Source organism: Chiloscyllium punctatum, chromosome 15 (genome assembly GCF_047496795.1).
Source record: "Chiloscyllium punctatum isolate Juve2018m chromosome 15, sChiPun1.3, whole genome shotgun sequence".
NCBI classification, from domain to species: Eukaryota; Metazoa; Chordata; class Chondrichthyes; order Orectolobiformes; family Hemiscylliidae; genus Chiloscyllium; species Chiloscyllium punctatum.
In genome coordinates this window covers 82,596,373-82,618,292 of record NC_092753.1, presented here as the reverse complement: position 1 = coordinate 82,618,292, position 21,920 = coordinate 82,596,373, and the positions used below count along the sequence as shown (strand labels likewise).

Sequence of the window (21,920 nt, the reverse complement as noted above, 5' to 3'; positions counted from 1 at the left end):
TTCTGGAATATTTGCAAATAGAATAGGACATTGAAAAATAAGTGAGTAGTGATTTTGACTCTTCTGGCAACATAATCACATTGGGGAATGATTGAATTGTTGGGGCCAATCCAGTTAAAACTGAATGCCTGTGTATTGCTCACAGATCAAACTTGATATTGTTTTGGTGTGTCTACAATACAAGTCTGTCAATCATCAAAGCCATTTATGGCTAGTTTTTTAGTGAGATGTTAAATGCTAGCCTTGACTTAAGAGCAATTTGTTTGAAAAGTTAGGGAATAAAGAGATCAGAGAAACAAATGATTAATAAAATGAAGCCATTCTTCACCCAAAGTTGTAGAGATGTACAGTACAGAAGTAGACCCTTTGGTCCAATTGGTCCATGCTGACCAGAATCTCAATTTGACCTAGTCCCATTTACCAGCATTTGGCCCGTATCCCTCTAACCCCTTCCTAAAGATGTACCCGTCCAGATGCTTTTTAAATATTGTAATTGTACTCATCTTCACCATTTCCTCTGGCAGCTCATTCCATATATGCACCATTGTCTGAGTGAATAAGTTAGCCCTCAGGTGCATTTTAAATCTATCCCCTCTCACTTTAAACCTATGCCTCCAGTTGTGGACTCCCCTACCCTCAGATAAAGACCTCAGCTATCTACTGTATCCATGCCCCTCATGATTTCATAAACTTCTATGAAGTCATGCCTCAGCCTCCAATGCTCCAAGGAAAATAGCCCCAGCCTATTCAGTCTCTCAGAAACACAGAATGTTTCTAAGAAGGAGTTAAATATAGATTTTAGGGCTAAAGGGATCAAAGTGTAAAATGGAGACCGTGGGAACAGGATACTGACTGAGATGATCAGATATGATCATACTGAATGATGGGGCAGGCTCAAAAGTCAAAAAAGCCTACTCCTGTTTAATTTTCCACTTTTTATTCAGCAGTTAAAGGGCAATTGTACCACTCAGGTTATGATTAATGTGACTTTATTCTATTCACTTATATTTCTTTTATATTCTTTAATTTGAATGAAACACTGAAGGATACATTTTTCCTTTAAAGATTCTTTGTCATTATTCTAAATGCAACAGGATAACTCCTCCACAGAGCTGCAGAATTGTCCTTAGATAGGACTAGAGTCGAACCTCAAATGGGGCATTGGGTACAGTTCAGGGAACTGCATTTCAGGAATGAGGTAAATATACAGAATGGAGTATGGAAATGTTTACGAGAATGATTCCAGGAAAGAAAAACTTCAGCTTTGACGATAGATCAGAGAGAGTGGGTCTACTTTCACCCAGGTAATAGAAGGCTAAAAGGAAAGCTGATAGAAGTTTTCAAAATCATGAAGGGTCTGGGAGGAGTACATCAGCAGAAAGCATTCCAGCTCATAAGGAGATCAAGACCAAAGAGACAGATTCAAAATGTTTTGCAAAAGAAACGCTTGCACTACCTGTAATTGTGGTGGAGGTAGGTTCAACTGAAATCTTGAGGAAGACATTAGGTTATTATTTAAAAGCAAACATTGTGCAGGGCAACAGGGAAAGGGCAGGAAATTGGCACTAAACCAAAATGCTCAGAGAGTTAGTGCAGACACGATGAGTTGAATGTGTTCTGCACTTTAAAAACTCTGTGATTCTATGATTTTATCCTAGTCCTTAATAATCCCTCAGTCAATATCCCTATTATATGATCATACTGTTTATGGCGCCTGGCTGTTCCTATACTTCAACAATAACAACACTTCGAAAATACTAGAAAGGGCTACCAAGCATTCTGAGATGCCCTGACATTGAAAAAAGCATCACAATGATACAAAACCTTTTCTCAATTTCACTGACAGAACAAAACCGAATTTTGGGCCATCCAAAATGGAGACTATTTGTGAATGTATCCATGCTAGAGCATCTTCGGACCAGAAGCCTGATGAAATAATTTGTGCATCTTGCCTTTGTTCACCCTCCTGCAGGTTCTCCACCCAATCTAGGAGAGTGGACAGGGTGACCCAGCTAATGAGGGATCTCAATTTGAAAGGATGCCATCAAGACTCACAATGGTACCAGTGTGTGCCATTTCCAAACCAGTGGGAAGGATAAATGAGCTGCAAAATGGAGGAAGATGTCGACCAGGCTTCTCCTGGTTCACAAATTCTTCCTAGAGGTGATGTTCATTTGGTGAGTGCTCAAAGGGAAGTTCTATTCTCTAGGGCCAACAAGAGGAATCTAGCCAGCGTCATTAAACCCAAACCGCAAAGGCGATGAACCGTTAAAGTGTAGCTCCTGTTCTGGAAGAGATCTCATTCAGTTTGCAAGGTGCATTTCCTGCAATTTTCTGTACCCTGGTGTTCTGTAACATGGCACTCCTGTAACTGACTTAACTTCCCATCACAAACATTCCGTTCACTCCAGCTTCCTCCTTCAGCTCAAAAGATGGCATTCCCACTCACCCACTTCCACCAAATTTTCAGTCACACTCCTCAAACCTTCACCCTCCATCCTCAGCAATCAGTTCACCTCTCGCACTTATAAAGCTCTGCATTCTGAAATCACAGGAACAGAGAGTCTCCAATTCCAGGGAGAACACACGGAAAGTCAAAGCCCACCCTGACTGTGAGGGAGGGGCAAGTCCTGGAGATTGACAGGTTGGTAGAAGCATATTGCTGATAGAGGGATAGGGGAATGCAGGGTGATCGTAGGTATTTAAGCATATGGTGAGCCCCACATTGAAAGTGAGCAGAGGTAGGTGCTAGAAAGAGGTACCACAATGGAAATAGTGAGCAGCAAATATCTAAGGATGTAGGTGAGTCCAAGCTCTGCTCAGCTGGGTACAGATACTGAGCCTCAGGGGATGTACACTAATGTAACTCATGCAGCACCGTGGAAAATACATGTGCTTCGGTCAGAATTTCCAGAGGCAGTCCATGCCCTTGCACAGAACAGAGGAGGGAGGAGTCCATTTCTAGCTTTATGTCTGTGTTGCCCAAGTTATTCCCACTGATCATCACCTCCATTGACTGAGTAGCCAAGCTCAACAGGCCACCAAGTTCATGCTGATCCATCTCAAAGGCCTGCACTACCTGGCTGTCAGTTTCCACCTCAGCGCCTCAACTTCACACTATGCTCTCCCGCTTTTGATCAACTGAGAAATGCAGCTAGGTCTTCCTCAGAGGGAAGAAAGGGAAAGGACTAATGGAAGTTTGTACTTTTCACAAGGCTATTTCATTACTTGTGCTCCCCACCTTAAACGTTGCCCTAGAGACTGACACCTGTCCCGACTGGATTGAGCCTGCCCCTGCATGGGTTGACATGGGGCTGCCTTTGACAGGGGTCCTCACCTTTTCAAATGCCCAAACGCTGTCTGCCAAAGATGTCATTCTGGGCCTGTGGAAAACGTGTAGGGCTAAGCATGACCAACAGCCCTATCGGTTTGACTTGTCACATGCAAGTCAAAACTGAGAGAGTTGAGGCCTTTATAAGCAAGATTGGGTAACATGGCGGATGTGAATTACTGCTGGAGCTGTGGGCCCTGTTAATGTGAAGGAAGTTGCATCTCATACTCAAAGATCAAAGCTACTGCAGTATAAATATATGCCTTTAGGATTATGGAGCTAAGGTGGGTGGATGTACGTTTGGTTGATGTACAACCAAGCATGATCTAATTGAATAGCAGAATAGGCACAAGGGGCTGAGTAGCTTACTTCTGCTCTTTTGTGCTACTACATAATGTAAAGTAAAGCATTCTGAGTTTATAAAAGATATAACATAACAACAAGTCTATCTTCCTTCATAACATCCTCAATTCACAGAAACAAGTCACAAAACTAAGGCTAACTTTGTGAGAGTACTAGTTTTATTGAAAGTGTCAGTAGCCAACAAGTAAAATTACAAAAACAACATACAGTTCATCTCCTTTTGTCTATTAAATTCTGACTGGTTGACAAAGACATTATCAACTGTACATAATAAGGGCATTGTGAATTATTTGAAATTTGTAGACAAAATATAATTGGTGTCTGATTTAATGCAGCTGAATTTTTTTGTAGACCAACACTGTGTTTTACCACATCATTTTAGTCAAAAAAAAAATCCTTGATTGGAGAAATCTGTCTCAGCAGCAAAGTGTAAAGTGTGGAAAATGATTTCGGGGAAGGCTGCCAGAACTGGTGTCTTTTTTTTTATTGAGAGGATGAAGTGAAGGTCTGAGGCCCATTATATGGAGCACCACCAGAATAATATGACTCAACATGACGTAAATCAAAAATTATAGTGCTACTTTAAAATTGGACTTGCACCTTTAACATTGATTATAGGTGAAAAAAAAGACTTGAAGTGTTTTGGAGTTCTGAAGAGAGTTCTTAAAGAGTTTTGAAGATTAGGATTAGGACTAGAGATTGCTTTTAAAGATTGATCCCTTGAAACTCATGAATAGGTGCAGTACCATTAAATTCCTTGGGCTGGTGATCTAGTTTGGAAGTATACAGAAGGGTTTACTTGAAAATTTAAAATAATGCACTTCACTATTTATCAAGTCACTTGGGAACAGATTTCTTCTCAGCACTATTAACAGTGATGATGTACACATCGGTATCATGAACATTTTGGGAATTTATGAAATAGCAGAATTACCCCTTTAATGGTGACTGATAGGGAAGTAAGGCAGAAGATCATTGTGCCTGCTTCATTATAGCATTCTTTCAAGGCACTGGCATCATTCGTTGTGAAATACATTATCATCCATTAAAAGATTTTTTTTTTGCAGCAGTGGTTAGACTTTCCCTTTATATGGCCATTTAATAATTGTTACAAGTTTTTTACACCATTCCATAATATAAATTAGGCTTTTATATATTTCTAATAAGTGAAATATCAGGCATTCATAGCTGAAGACTTAATTGGAGATATAACTGATTTTATAGAATTACTGGATGCTATTGGAATTGTGTGTATTGTGTAAGTGTTACATTATTTAGATTTGATACTTATATAACAGCAATTGTTTCTTTTTTCAACATCATACATATTTGAAACTTTGCCAAGATTTTAAATCTTGTTACATAATTGTGGCATTTTCATGGTACTGAGTCATAAAATACACCATCTTCCAAAGAGCATTATTTCATTATGCAAAATACTAAAGAGGTCCAATTTCTTCCAATAATTGTCCCTTAAGCTCAATTGGATGACAGTTCATATTTTCTAGGCAAGTTTCTCTTTTATTAGCAAGGTTTGTTAAGTCTCCAGTTCCTCTAGAAAGTCAGAAAAAAAGATCGGATTTCTTTTTAATCCACCTAATTTTTTTTTCTGAGTGAGGCACTAACATTTACATAAACAGTAAAATATGATATGTGGCATCCACACCTTAAGTAAGCTAATAGACCTCTCATGATGTTAGTCACATGAAGGTGAAAGCTTTCTCTAATGACATCACCATTGTACTGCAGATGGCAATATGTTCTGCAGCTCCAGGAAAAACAAGGTTTATTAAGACCAGAAAATATATTTGTGGTTAAATAAGTACTGGATGACTTTATGCCAAGATCATTTAGGAAACTGTAGACTATCCAGCTCCAATCTCTTAAGTTTCTCAGGATGTCTTTTGTTTCATAATGGACTTTGGAAGTGTAACCCAGAGATGTAAATGGAACATTTGAAATGCGAAGGTAAATAGACCAGATGAAAGTTCTCACTATTAGAAGATTGAATCAATTCAAAAAACTGTATAACGCATCAGAAAAGAGATAACAGCATAAAACCGTCCCTCTTAGACAATAGCATTTGGCACTGGGAAGTAAAAGTTTTGGTATGCTATTATGGAAATACCAAAAATACATAACGCAAATGAAAACAGTATCATCCATTTAATGTTAGTGAAGGGATAAATGGCAGACTGTGAGATCACATGTGGGGAAAAGGTTAATTCCAATCAGGTCCTACCCAGAGGAAAGCCCAGTGAACAAAAGAAGTAATAATTAGAAATAAAATACTGCTCATACAGGAGCTCCATTTTGAGGTATTCAAGGTGAGTAGGGCCCAGTATGTGCCATTCACCAATTATACATATAGTCCTTCTGGGTAAGCAGGAAACAACTGGAGCAAATGTCAAACACACTTCTGCATCCATGTTAAATGTCAACAGTCCATGTCTGACCCATTCTGGACAGGAGAAGGAAACAGAGCAGGGTAAGATTAAAAAGCCCTCATCATTCACCAGCTTGCAGGTGGAAAGGGAGGATCTGGGAAGATGTGTAAGAGAGAGAACAGATCTAGGGAAGGGGAAGCCACTAACTCATAGAGTCATAGAGATGTACAGCATGGAAACAGACCCTTCGGTCCAACCCCTCCACGCTGACCAGATATCCCAACCCACTCTAGTCCCACTTGCCAACAACCAGCCCATATCCCTCCAAACCCTCCCTATTCATATACCCATCCAGATGCCTTTTAAATGTTGCAATTGTACCAGCCTCCACCACTTCCTCTGGCAGCTCATTCCATGCATGTACCACCTGCTTCCTTAGAAGGAGCTGGAAGAGCTCACCTGACCTTTCTGGTCCCATTCAATAAATGGTCCCCCTTACCTGAACAGTACCTTTGTTCTTTCACCACCTGTTATCTGTTTCACTGAATGGGAGATCCACAGTAATATGCCCATTTAGGAGAGTTAAAATGGTATTGATGTCTCATTTAAATCATAGTTGACCCATTCACATAAATTCACGATTTAGTCAGGCATATCACTGACCTTCAGCTTAAATTTGGAAATGTCAGGAATGGGTAGAATTCGGAGTGAGTCAGTAGCTGAGTCATTTTTAACCATCAGAAGGTTAGATTAACATCTACCCCTTGTGTGATTGATCTGCCAGCCTACACTAGCAAGGGTGGCATGGGAATTTCTATCATGTAATTGCAGTCACACACAAGAAATCAATGGTCTTCTTTGCTGCCAAAGTTATCTCATGTCCCTTTTTTTGCCCTCCCGATTTACCTCTGAAGTGTAGGCCTACACCCCCTGTATTCCTCAAGGGATTCACCTGATCCCAGCTACCTATACCTGACAAGTGCCTCCTTATTTCCCTTCACCAGAACCTCAATGTCTCTCGGAATCCGGTGTTCCCTACTCAAGCCAGTCTTGCTCTTCACACTCACAAGAACATGCTAGCCCTGGACTCTCATTATCTCGCCTGTGACAACCTGCCGCTGCCAGACATCCCTTGACCTGCAAGCAGCCTCCAACAATCAACTTTTGAAAATTCCTCTCTAATGCCATCAAAATTGGCCTGATCAAAGTTTAGACTCTGGAACTATTCCTACAAATTGGAGGGTAGCTAATGTAGCCCTATGATTTAAAAAGGGAGACAGAGAGAAAACAGGGAATTATAAACCGGTGAGTCTGATGTCAACAGTGGGGAAGATGCTGGAGTCCATTATCAAGGATATTATAGAAGAGCACTTAGAAAACAGTGATAGAATCACACCATTAGCATGGATTTACAGAAGGGAAATCATGCTTGATACATCTACTGGAATTCTTCAAGGATGTAACTCACAGAGTTGATCAGGGAAGCCGCAGGGGATGTGGTTTATGTGAACTGTCAGATGGGTTTTGACAAAGTCCCACATGAGAGATTAATATGTAAAATTAAAGCCCATAGGATTGGGATAGTGTATTAAGATGGATTGAAAATTGGTCAGCAGACAGAAACAGAGTAGGAATAAATGAGCCTTTTTCTGAATGGCAAGCAGAGATAGGTGGATTACTGCTGAGTTTGATACTTGGACCCCAGCTTTTCAAATACATGTTAATAGATTATATGAGAGAATGAAATATAATATGTCAAACTTTGCAGATCATGGAAATGTGAGGATGTAGAGATGTTGTAATGTGTTTTGGACAGGCTGAGTGAGTAGGAAAATGCATGGCAGATGCTGTGTAACTGATACGTGTGAGGTTATCCATTTCAGTAGCAAACATAGGAAGGCAAATGAGTACTTGAAAATCTGTAAATTGAGAGAGGGGAATGTTCAACCTGACCTGGGTGTCCTCGTACACCAGTCACTGAACGTAAGTACGCAGGTGCAGTAGGGAAAACAGAGACAAATTGTATGTTCACTTGGCCGGCAAAACCAAGGAACTCATTATTGACTTTCGGCGGGATGTTACTCATGCCCCCCTACTCATTAACAGCACAGAGGTGGAACGAGTGGAGAGTGTCAAGCTCCTGGAAGTAGTCATCAACAACAAGCTTTCTTGGACTCTTCATGTGGATGCACTGGGTACAAAGGCCCAACAACGTCTCTTCTTCCTCAGGCAGCTGAGAAAATTTGGCATGACAGCGAATACCCTTTTCAACTTTTATAGGTGAGCCATCGAGAGTATTCTGTCTGGATGTATCACTACCTGGTATGGTAACTATACCATTCAAGATCGGAGACGGTTACAGAGAGTGGTGAACTCGGACCAAACAATCACAAAGGTCAACCTCCCATCTATAGAATCCATCTACCAGGCTCACTGTCAAGGAAAGGCCACCAGCATTCTCAAAGATCCATCCCACCCTGGCAATGTTTTTCTACAACCTCTACCATCGGGAAGAAGGTACAGAAGCTTGAACACACGCACCAGCTGGTTTCAATACAGTTTCTACCCTACTGTTGTTAGAATACTGAATGGGCTCACAAACTCTTAGCATTCGCCTGTAGCTGTATTTTTGTTTTGCCACTGCTTACCTATTAGTTACTTATCTATGCTATTTAACTATGCGATCTGCTTGTATTGCTCGCAAGACAAAGCTTTTCACTGTGCCTCAGCACATGTGATAACAAATTCAATTCAATTCAAAGTGAGAGGATTTGAATACAGAAACATGAATACGTTGCTGCAATTATGCGGAGAATTGATGAAGCTGCAGCTAGAATATTGTGCGCAGATTTGTTCTCCTTATCTGAGGAAAGATGTTCTTGCTATTGAAAAATTACAACAAAATTTACCAAATTGACTCTTGGGATGGCAGGACTGAAACATGAGGAGAGATTGATTTGGTTAGGATTGTTTTACTGGAATTTAGAAGAATGAGGAGCGATCTCACAGAAATTATAAAATTCTAACAGGATTAGACAGATTAGATATAGGAAAGGTGTTCTCAGCGGTGTGGGAGTTCAGTGCCAGGGTCATAGCGTTACTCGTATCCATGAGCTATCTCTTTCAGCATAGAGATTAGGGAAAATTTCTTCACTGAGAGTGTGGTGAACCTGTGCAATTCACTACCCCAGAAAATGTTGAGGCTAAAACTTTATTTGTTTTAAAGAAGGAGGGATGTATAACTCTTGTGGGGAAAGGTATCAAGGGATATGGGGGAGGATAGGATTAGGGTACTGAACTTGATCATCAACCATGATCATATTGAATGGAGCCAGATGAATTTAGGGAATGTGACAATTCACAGTCAAATTCAAACACCAAGGAATGTCAACACAGACCAGAAACCTTACCTCTGCTTTTCTCTCCATAAATACTGACTGACCCGCTGAAAATTTCTAGTACTTTCTGTTTGCATAACAACTAGGGATCAATTGTGTTACCCCAAAGCCTATAGACATTAAGAATTTATTGTCTTTTTACTGTTAGCCAAGTAAAATCCATGCCCATTGCTATAAGAATGCTTCTCTTCATGTCGAACCACCTAAGGTGATTATGGACAAACTATGTGTGTGAGAAGAGGCAATGAGCTTGGATGGCAGACCTGCTGTGGGTCTCTGAACAGGAAGGTAGCAGTGATGCCATTCATTTCACTCCAAGGATCGGAATAAATAGGAAAGAAAAGTAAACCCATGGCAGGGACTATTTGACTTTTAAACTGAGTTTAAAGGCAGTGTGAAAATCTGAGAAGTCTTAACATTCTTGATTGTTTGAATGATCACATCTACAGCAAGTGTCACTGGTTTCATCAGCTAGACAACCAGCTTTTGGAGCTAGACCCACAGCTGGAGATATAGCAGTGCATCCACGAGGCTGGGAGTTACATGGACAGCCTGTTTATTTGATATAGTTACCCTCCATCTTAAGGAAGTATAGCTAGAGAGGGAATGGGTTGAATTGAATTAGCTTTGTCACATGTACTCACAATGAAAAGTTGACAAGTCACCACTTATGTCACCATCTCAGAATCAAAGATCCCCAGGTACAGATTCTTGACTACAAATTCTTTGGAATAAAATAGAAAAATAAATAAATAAAAAGTCCAGCATTACAGATCTTCAAACATACACAATCTTTTTTTTGTGTGGACCATTAGTAAGAAGAAGGGAGGCAGACAGGTAGTCAGGAAAGTCCCAGAGTGCATCTCACTCAAGAACTGAATTCCAACATTGGAAAGTGGTGAGAGTGATGTCCTTCTAGAGAATGCAGTCAGTGCTGCTACACAAGATAGGAGGAGAAAGAGAGAAACAGCAAAGACTGTCAGTGAATCAGTAGTGAGGGGTATGGACTTACATTTCTGGGGCCGCAGGTGTGACTCAACAATGGTGTGGTGTCTCTCTGGGCCCAAGCTAAAGGATGTCACAAAATGCTGCAGGAAATACTGAAAGGGAGGGCAAACTGCCAGAAATCATGATTTACATTGATACCAAAGACATAGGTAGGAAAAAAGATGAGGTGCTGTAATAAAAATTTAGAAAACTAGGTAGCAGGTTAAAAAGCAGAAAGTCAGAAAGGTTGTAATCTCTGGATTCCATGCACTACTGAGTATAGGAATAGGCAAATAGGCAGATCAAACAGCTGAATGCATGGCTGAAGATTCAGAGCAGGCGAGAGGGCTTTTGATTCTTGGATCACTGGGTTCACTTCTGAGCCCCAGGGGCTGCATCTAACCAAAATGGGACCAACATCCTTGTGGGGACGTTTGCTGCTGCTATTAGTGGGATTTTACATTAATTTGGCAAAGGAATAGGAGACAGAGTGCAGATGTAGAAGGTGATTTTGGACTGACAAAAAACAGAAGGAAAGCTGAAGTTTGCCTGGAAAGCAGAGGGAGAATGTCAAGTTTGGGTGATATTTATTTTAATGCAAGGGGCTTTGTGAGTAGGTCAGATGAGTTGTGAATGTTGATTAACACATAGGAACCTGATAATGTTGCCATCATATTGATATGGTTGAGGAAGGGACAGAACTGGAAATTCAATATTCCTGAGTATAGAATCTTGAGACAGTAAAGGGATGGGGGTGGGGGGGGGGGGGGTGTGGCGGGGGAGGTGTGACAAAGGGAGATTATTGGGGTTACAGTATTGATCAGTCAATTACATGATAGGAAGGATGATATCTCAGAAGATTCTTCAAATGAAGCCCTGTGGGTAAACTCTAAAAACAAAAATAGCACACTTACATTGCTGGGACTGTACTTTAGATTCTACAACACTCAGGGACAGATAGAAGGAGAGGTAGGTCACCAAATCTCAGAGAAATGTAGAAAAATAGTAATAACAGCAGGAGATTTCATCTTCCCCAATATTAACTGGGATAGACTTGGATAGAAGTGTTGAAGACTTAGAGGGAGCAGAGTACCGAAGAGAGTATTTAGAAAGTCATACAAAAGAGGGGTTGGTTCTGGACCTAATTTTAGGGAATGAAGCTGAACAAGTGGTAGAAGTGTCAATCCGTGAATGTTCTGGTCATATTAACCATAACTCAGTAAGATTTGTGGGGTTTGACTGAAAGTAAATTTTCTGAAATATGCAGAAAACCAATTTTAACACAAGATTTTAATATAAGATGGGATCTGCCCAAAGATATCTGCCAGCCGCTACTCCTAAGAAAATCCACATCAGAACGGCAAAAGTCATTTAAATAGTAAATAGTGAGAGTGTAAAGATTGCATGTTCCTACAGAGGTGAAGGGTGGAACCAATAGGTCCAGAGAACCTTGGATGTTCAGAGCTGTAAAGAATTGGGTAAGGAGAAAAAGTGAAGCGTATGGTAGATATTGAGGACTTAAAACATTGGAGGAATATAGAAAATACAGAGGGTTATTTAGAAAAGAGATTAGGATAACAAAAAGGGGCTTGAATCAGTGGGATAAAATAAAGAAAAATCCAAAGCATTTTACAAATATATTATATACAAGAGGATAACCAGGGAAAAAGTAGGGATGCAAGCGACAATGTCTGTGTTGAGCTATCAGACATAAATGAGATTTTAACTGACTGCTTTGCATCTGTATTCACAATAGATGTAGGTTTGGAAATCAGGGAAGAGAACAGTGATATACTTGAACAAATTATTATCAAGCAAGAGGAGTCATTAATAGTTTTAATACGCAAACCCAGCTGAAATGTATTCTAGTCTGCATTGGAGATTAAGAAGAACATTTCAGGAAAGCTCACTTGACCTGAAGCATTAACTCTGATTTCTGTTCATAGATGCTGCCAGACCTGCTGAGCTTTTCCAGCAATTTCTAATTTTGACCTGATATTAATGTTCAAATTTGTTTCTGGCCAATGGAGAGATGCTAGAGGATTGGTAGCCAGCTAATGTGGTGCTATTATTCAAGAAGAGTGGTAGGCATCAATCACGAAACTAGGAGAAAATGATGACTGCAGATGCTGGAGAGTCAGGGTCAAAAAGTGTGGCACCAGAAAAGCACAGCAGGTCAGGCAGTGTCCGCAGAGCAGGAGAGTCGATGTTTCCATAAGACCATAAGACAATAAGACATAGGAGTGGAAGTGGAAGTAAGGCCATTCGGCCCATCGAGTCCACTCCACCATTCAATCATGGCTGATGGGCATTTCAACTTCACTTACCCGCATTCTCCCCATAGCCCTTAATTCCTTGTGACATCAAGAATTTATCAATCTGGGCATAAATATGCCCAAAACATCAAATCTCCTGCTTCTTGGATCCTGCCTGAGCTGCTGTGCTTTTCCAGTGCCACACTTTTCGACTATAAATCCGGAAACAACAGGCCAATGATTCTGACATCAGTGGTAGGGAAATTATTGGAAAAAGGTCTGAGGAGAATTAATCTCCACTTGGACAGCTATTATGTAATCAAATATAACCAGCATGGTTTTGTAAAGGGAAGATCATTTCTAACAAATTTGACAGAGTTCTTTGAGGTAGCGAAGCATGTAGATGTGGGTACTGCAGTTGACATAGTCTACATAGATTCCTGATGAAGGGCTTTTGCCCGAAACGTTGATTTCGCTGCTCGTTGGATGCTGCCTGAACTGCTGTGCTCTTCCAGCACCACTAATCCAGTATTTGATTTTCAGCATCTGCAGTCATTGTTTTTACCATAGTCTACATAGAGCTCACTAAGATTTTTGTCAAGGTATCACATGGAAGATTAATTAAAAAGCTGTAGGATCATGGGATCCGAGGCAAATTGGCAAATTGCATGCAAAGTTGAGTTAGTGGCAAGAAGCAGAATATGATGGTCCGTCTTAGTTTTTGTGACTGGAAGCCTGTGTCCAATGGGTTCAGTGCTGGGTCTCTCAGGAATATCACAGGGTTCAGTGCTGGGTCTCTCAGGAATATCACAGGGTTCAGTGCTGGGTCTCTCAGAAATGATGTGTGAGGTATGATCGCTAAATTCACAGATGACACAAAAATTGATGGGGTGTTAAATAACGAGGAGGAATGCCTTACACTACAGGACTATGTAGGCAGACTGATCGGATAGGCTGAATAGTCACAAAGTGGAATTAAATTCTGAGAAGTGTGAAATGCTGTATTTTGGGAAGATTAACAAGATGAACACTTGAAGTGCCACAGCATAAATGCCTACATCCAAGTCCCAAAAATGAGATTAAAGTAGATAGTGCTTGATAACTGGCATGGACATGCTGGACAGAAGGGTCTCTTTATGTGCTGTCAAACTCTATGACTCCAAGACATAAGTCCCAGACAAACTGATTGCTGTAAATGCAAGAGATCAAGCTTTGCAATAACACATTGATTAGAGAGAAGGCACGTTAATTGAAAATATATTAGCTCACAATGGGCATGGATTATAATTGTTTACAGAGTGAAGTATGATGAATTAACCATGTGAAATTGAGTTAATATTCTGTATATCCACTTGCTGTGAAATTAAACAGTACAGTAATTCAGTTCTCACCTCATTTCATCAAATGTTTCTGAGAACACCTTTGAAATGACTGGTGATTTGCATGTGAAACACATGTTTAACTTGCACCTGAGTAGAGCTTTTGACTGTTAGATACAGGCAGAACAAATACATTGCTCAGAATTATGCTTTCAGACAGCTTAATGGAGGAACCAGACCCACTGTACCCAAGAGAGTATTGAATATAGCTTGTCAGGGAAAAGCCTTCTGATACTATAGAGCTTGCTGTGTTAAAGTTGGTACAGATACAAAACAAAGGTAGATTTACAAAAATAAAGACAGAAATTGATGGAGAAACTCAGGAGATCTGGCAGCATCTTCAGAGAAAAATCAGTGTTAACATTTTGGGATCAGTGACCCCTTTTCAGTGAATCTATCGTTATATCCATGGAAGTGAGTAAGGTCCATGCTGGGAGATTTTGCCCTAAAGAATCCCCATAAGGACTGATGCAATGTTAACAACACTTTGCCTCAACAATATGTTTCAACTCCAATGACACAATAGACACTGTGTCAGTCACAAGTAATTTAGCTCATTGTAACCTTGGTCTGAAAAGGAAGCAATTGTAAGTCATTAATCTGCTTTTCATCCAATCTGATCAAGATGCATTCATAAATTAGCTTCAGAGATGACTGTATGTGATATGGAGCTGTTTAACTCTTTCCCATCAAATTTCATGTACTTTGTTCGTGATCTCTCCCATAAGATAGAATAGATAGAATCCCTACAGTCCCAAACATAACCATCAAAATCCCACACCTAGGAAAGATTATCAGAGTCTAGGAATTGTAGCATATAATTTGTTTAATTGTGTGTTGCCTAGCCTTTGTGATATGGTGGTAAGTGCTTTTGGAAAATACTCTGGCCAAGGAAAAGTCTAATGATCAAATGGGTTGTACCTCACCAGAGGTGCCAGGAAGCCCAACATTAATCTGCTTAAAAGTGTGCACAAATTGTTGAGGTACCACTGGTATCCATGAATAACAAGAAGAAAAAAATCAAACACATTCTTAAATTGGAACAACTTTTCAAAGGTATTATTGAAAAACACTTAATTGGTTTCATACATAAGAGGGGGCTATACCTGAGAGGGAAGTGTGGCATATGTATTCCATCTTGTATGGTGAATCACTTGGTTATATTCTGGAATTATCTGTGGAGATCACAGGCATTCCAGTGTCACTCATTCACTCATCAGCATATCTACATCAAACAACACTCAGTACCATTGAGAATTTGTGCTACTTTCATTCATCTTGCAAGAGACCATCTTCAAGTTTACGGTGAGTAAACTGTCCCAGTGTTAGAAGAAAAATCAATTTCAATACATTAAAAGGTGTCACCCTAGAGAGGTTCATGTTCTATGTTGCCAAAGGCAAATGTTTTTCAATATACTTAGCTTTAAACTTGTGGACTACTCAGGGTAATTAGGTGGCACAAATGCCAGCCTTGCCAATAATAGCCATAATCCATGAACAAATAGAGAAACTGCAGAAAGTAAGCCAGTAGCTGAGTGGCCTCATGAAATAGAGGAAGGTCTGATCAAGTATCACAGAGTACACAATGAACCCACACTGTTTGATAATCACTGGATCACATAGAGCCTGAGCATTTCTTCTGAAAATGCTCCATTAACATCTATTCCATTTAGCCCACAAAGTACATTCAGTTCTAAAGATGAAACAATGATCCTGTGAAGTACTCTGGCATCCAGCAATACGTTCATTAGAATTACATAGAATGTACCATCTGTTAAACTGTGTCCCAAACCCGTGTCCATAAATGAGCCACAAGCAACAAAACAATGCAATAAAACCACATTCATATTTTGGAGAGGTGCAAGCAATCAATATTTTTTTGCTCATTGTCTGTGATCTAAGCAGCAAATGGATAGAATGTTTTGCAACAAATTCCGTGATCAGCACTTCACTTATTGACACTGTAAAGTAGTTGTGCACAAAATAGAATTTGCTGAAGACTACCACAGCAGACCACCAATTCACAGGGCTCCTAGCTCCCCATCTACAGAATGCATCACCACCTGACATCACATTTCAACACGAATCGAATGGTGGTGTTGGATGATTCAATAAGGTTTTCAAGGACAGTCTGAGAGCTAACATTTCAGAGGGAAAACATTTGAACAATCTATTCATATCTGTCTTTGCATGTGTCAATCTATCCCACTCTTTCTGACTGCAAAGATATCGGTCAAACCTATGACTGAGCATAATTTTTGCAGGATGGTGACTATTCCTAAATCACTGACCTTCAACATGTCGTGTGCATTCTCTTTTGTCTTCATGCTGTCACCGACTTCCTTTATCAGTCATGGTTGCTTCTCAGTGTGTTTCTTCTTCTTTGGGATGAATTTCTACTGTGCTTGCCAAATTATACCCTGAATCCCCTGCCATTGCTGCTACACTGACTTCCTTTCTAGATTCCCTTTCCAATCTACTCTGACCAGCTCCTCCCTCTTGTCTTTGTAATTACCTTTACTCAATTGTAGTACCATTACATCTCATAGATATTTCACAAGTTCTGTTTTTTGGGATTCGCTGATCAACCTGATTTTCCATATTCACCTGGATATTGAAGCCAAAAGGATTATTGTAAATTATCTGTGTGTACTAAAGAAAGATCACTGGACCAGAAACGTTAACTGGTGCTGTCAGATCTACTGAGTTTCTCCAGAAATTTTTGTTTTGTTCTGGATTTCTTGTGTCTGCAGTTTGGTTTGTTTACCTTTTCTATCTCCTGATTTATTTTCTTCCCCACATGCTGACTACTGCTAGGAGGGCAGTACACAACCCACATCAGGTATTTTTCTCCATTGTGTTTCCTCAACCCTACCAACAGAGATTCTACATCTTCTGACTCTATATCACTTATTTATATCAATTTAATTTCATTTTTTCCTAATAGAGCAACCCCACTCCTTCTTCCCACCTGGCTGTCCTCTCAATAGGATGTGTATCTTTGGAAATTTAGTTCCCAGCCCAGATCCCCTTACAGTCACATCTCTGTGATACCCACACATCGTACCTGCCAATTCAAATCTGCTACAAAGTCATTTACCTTGTTCCACACGCTGTGTGCATTTGAGTACAACACCCGCAGTCCTGCACTGACTGTCCCCCTTTTTATAATTGTCCCTTTATTTGCTGTGCATGAAGTTAGATTCCCAACCCTTTTCATACTCCGTCCTTTTACTTGTTTTGGAAACTTTGATAATCAATGCTGAACCCTTCCCTGTTTTACTTCTTGTACAATTTTCCATACAACTGAATCCCTGGCCCCACTATTTAGTTTAAAGCCATATCCACAGCCCTAGTTGTGCAATTCACCAGGACTCTGATCCCACTATGATTCAGAGGGAGCCCACCCCCCTTGCCCAGTACTGGTGCCAATGTCCCATGAATTCTAACCTATTTCTCCCACACCAAGCCCTGAGTCACACTTTTACATTTTTATTTTTGTTGACCCTGTGCCAATTAACTCCTGGCTGAGGGCATAATCTGGAGATTATTACTTTGTTGATTCATTTAGCCCCTAGCTGCTCATGTTCCCTCAGCAGAACCTCTTTCCTCCTTCTACCTATATCGTTGATATCTACATGGACCTCAACAACTGGATCTTTCCCTTCCCATTCCAAATTCCTGTGCAGCCTGGATAAAAATCCCAAACCTGGGCATCAGGCAGGCAACATGGCCTTTGGAATTCTTGATCCTAGCTACAGGGAACAGTGTCTATTTCCTGACTATACATCCCCAATTATAACTATATTTCTCATTTCTCCTCCCTCTTGGATTGCTATGGCGCTATCATCAGTTTGCTCATCCTCCCTACAGCCCCGCTCTCATCCACAAACACAGCAAGAATCTCAAATGTGTTAGACAAGCTCAAAAGCTGAGGTTCATCAATGCTACCTCCCGGAGACCTCTCCTGCGTCGCTTCTAGTATTAGCCTCCTGTCCCTGACCACTGACTGAATTTGAGGTAGCTAATCTAAGGGGCGTGATTGTCTCCTGAAACACAGCATCTCCCCCTCTCTGATGTGTCACAGTATTCAAATTGCAGACTCCAGCTCGTCAACTCTGAGATGGGAGTTCCTCAAGCAATGAAGATGCTTTATAGTGAGTGTAGTAGGTTACTTTGAGGACAGTGAACATGAGGGTATTGGTCATACTGAACAACAACCTCCAGGACATCTCTGCAGCAGTTCCACAGGGTAGTGTCGTGGGCCCAAACATCTTCAGTTGTTTCATCAATGACCTTCCCTCCACCATTAGGTCAGGAGGGGGAATGTTCGCTGATGATTGTACAATGCTCAGCACCATTCGCAAATCCTCAGGTACTGAAGCAACCCATGTCCAAATGCAGCTAGACTTGGACATTACACAGGATTAGGCTGTCAAGTGAAAAGTAATGTTCATGCCACACAATGCCAGACAATAACCATCTCCAAGAAAAGAGAATCTATCTAATGCATCTTAACATTGAGTGGCATAATCATTGCTGAATACCCCCTTCATTATCAACATCCTCAAGGGTACCATTAACCAAAATCTGAACTGGATTCCAGTATAAAATATAGTGGCTACAAGAGCAGGTTAGAGATTAGGAAACGTGCAGCAAGAAACTGACCTCCTAACTCCCCAAAGCCTGTATACAGTTGAATACTCCCCACTTGCCTGGATGAGTGATGTTCCGACAACACTCAACAAACCTGACACCATCTTAGACAAAGCAGCTCAGTATATACAACCTTGGTGTAAAAGATACATTGTGGAAATTCACCCAGGTTCTGTAAACAACTCCTATCAAACCCATGACCACTGCCATCTAGAAGGACAAGGACAGTAGATATATGAGAATGCCATCACCTGCAGGTTCCCTTCCAAGCCACTCACTATTATGATTTGGAAGTATATCATGTTGTGGAGGTACTGATGTTGGCATGGGGGGTTGGGGGGTTGGCAAAGTCAGAAATCACATAGCAGTAGGTTATAATCCAACATGTTTATTTGAAATCACAAGCTTTCAGTTTCACCTGATGAAGGGGCTGCACTCCGAAAGATTGTGATTTCAAATAAACCTGTTGGACTACAACCTGCTGTCATGTGACCTCTGACTTTGGAAAGATATCATCATTCCATCAGTGTCCCTGGGTGAAAATCGTGGAATTCCTTCCCTCAAGGCATTGTTGGTCAATCTACACATAGACTGCAGCAGTTCAAGAAGGCATGTCACTACCAGCATCTCAAGAGGGTGACTAGGGACAGGCAATAAATATTGACCCAGTTGACATGAGCGTCTCTTCAGTAAATAAAATAAGTTAGTAAATTGCAGCACTTTCTCTCCTTAGGGAAAAAGGATAACCTGCACTTTAAGAAATGTTTTGATATATGTGTGTACAATATGTTGTTTTGGATTTTTAATTTCAAATAAGGTCCTTTAATTTTATACAGTGCAAAAGATGTTGAGTTCAGTTACCCATTGTTTGGCTGTCTGTAGTCTGTTTTTTGTACAGTTAGTCAAGCCTGTGGGAGTGGTTAGAAAAACAGAAACTAAACTGAAGTAAGATACTAGAAGCATGAAAGTGCAGACTTTTTAAAAGCTCTATAAATAAAGCTCCTGTCTAGACATAGTAACATGTGTCATCTTTACAAATCACTGAGGCATGAAGCAAAACACAAACAGAAGTTGGCCATTCAGCCCCTTGAGTTCATTCCACCATTCAATTAGATCCTGGTGAATCTGTACCTCAACACCATTTGTCTGACTTTGTTCCATATCCCTCAATGCCTCTGCCTCCATTTAGCATTCAGAGTTTTAAAATATTCAGTTGATCAAGACTCAGCAAGTTTTGAAGAAGAAAATTTCAGATTTCCTTCAAGACTAGTATCTTCCCTAAATTGAGATGAAGAGTCATTGGGTTCAAAGTGTTAACTCTGCTTTCTTCCCACAGATGTTACAAGACCTGCTGAGTTCCTCCAGCAATTTTTGTTTCTGTTTTACATAGCATTACACCACTTTGAAATCCTATTCTTTTTTGTCTTTCTCTCACATGGTTTACAGTGATAAAATCAAAATTTAGAATTACCATGAAAAATATTAGCATGTACTAAAATTTAATTGATTAATAATTCTTAATTACTAGTACTGACATATGCAATGTCAGTGCACAGTGCTCAGGACTATAGGTAGCTTTTGAAAAATGTTTTGCGCTTTCCTTATTTTTTAATTGCTAGTGAACAACAGGAGAATGTGGTGAAGAGATCAACACAAAAGGGAAGTATAATGAAAGAGGAGGAGCACAGGAATGCAGTAAGAGGCTCCATCTACTGGTAGGCCATGAACAATATCATTTTAGGCCCTTGATGAGGCCCATACTCAGATGGCGAAGAATATTAAGGATAAATGTTGAACAATTGTTTTCAAAAGAAAAGAAATCTAGATTTCTGAACAAACGCGCATTTTTTTCCTGCCAGTGTAAAACTATTAAACTTTTCAGCACAATGTGTTTTACTCTATTTAGTACCTCTCCTGATATCTTACTGCTTAAATAAAACATCTTTCTCGATAAAAAAAATGTTCCACATTAAAAAAGATTGGCAGTAATATCGCGTTGTAACTATTTGATTTCTTAAACATGATCTTGAGCCAAGTTACTTATAAAAATCTGTTGCTCTCTATGTGTTTAAGGGAACAGAAAGCCTCTCATACAACTTTGATTGTGTAATTTGATAACGTAATATTTATATAAATGTACATCAATGAAATGTTAGATCATCAGCAGGCAATATACTTTAAATAATTTATAAATGTGATTAATGAAGGAACACACTGACAGCAATTAATCTTTCCAGTTCATAATAAGAGTTTTAAAATCACATGACATGGTTTACGTTTCCAATAGACAGAGTGAAAACATTGAGGACATTCTAGACTTACATTATCACCATAGTTCAAGTATAACTAAACAGACAGCTCAGGTCACCCTATACACACAGCTTAAGTCAATGTAAACACACAGCTCAAATCAATCCATTTGTATTGCATGAGTCAAACCTGGCTAACGGCTTCCTCCAGGTTAGCAGTAAGTAAGTTAAAGTGGCATTTAACCAGAGGTTCTGCTCAGGGTTTGGGCAACTGAGCTAATTCCCATAAGAATCTGTGAGACATATGTTCTGATTAGATTAGATTCCCTACACTGTGGAAACAGGCCCTTTGGCCCCGCCAGTCCACACCAACCCTCCGAAGAGTAACCCACCCAGACCCATTTCCCTCTGACTAATGCACCTAACACTATGGGCAATTTAGCATGGCCAATTCACCTGACCTGCACATCTTTGGACTGTAGGAGGAAACCGGAGCAAACCCACGCAGACACAGGGAGAATGTGCAAACTCCACACAGACAGTTGCCTGAGGCGGGAAATGAACCTGGGTCTCTGGCGCTGTGAGGCAGCAGTGCTAACTACTAAGCCACCATGCTGCCCTTACACTTACACTCTCGGAATTTTCTGGGGACTGGAACAAAACTCCAATTACACCATGTAAGACAATAAACTTTGGTAATTCTAACATTAATATGCCATGTTTACTGTGTCCATTCAGAAGGACGTAAAATGTGGGATTGGCAGAAGTTCTCACAATTGATTATAAGCCTAGGGAAACCTGAGGAAAGAAAACAGATAGAACAACCAACTATTATCAACTAGAGACATCAGAAAATTTTAGGTGATTATGTGGAATCTTAGATGATTTTACATAGATTCATGGAGAAAGTGAGAA

General features: G+C 40.2%; 1 protein-coding gene across 6 annotated transcripts in view; it reads right to left on the bottom strand.

Moving 5' to 3' along the window:
• erg (ETS transcription factor ERG) overlaps positions 1-21,920 on the bottom strand; it is a 261,529-nt gene that overhangs the window by 204,924 nt on the left and 34,685 nt on the right. For 2 of the 6 annotated variants that reach the window (XM_072585662.1, XM_072585667.1), the window contains exon 1: positions 15,207-15,225. The exons of 3 other annotated variants lie outside the window; for them this stretch is intronic. The gene's annotated coding sequence lies outside the window, so the exon portion shown is untranslated. Of the gene's footprint in view, positions 1-10,123; positions 10,204-15,206; positions 15,226-21,920 lie in introns of those variants that run through there. One more of the 6 variants, XM_072585665.1, reaches the window with a different exon arrangement.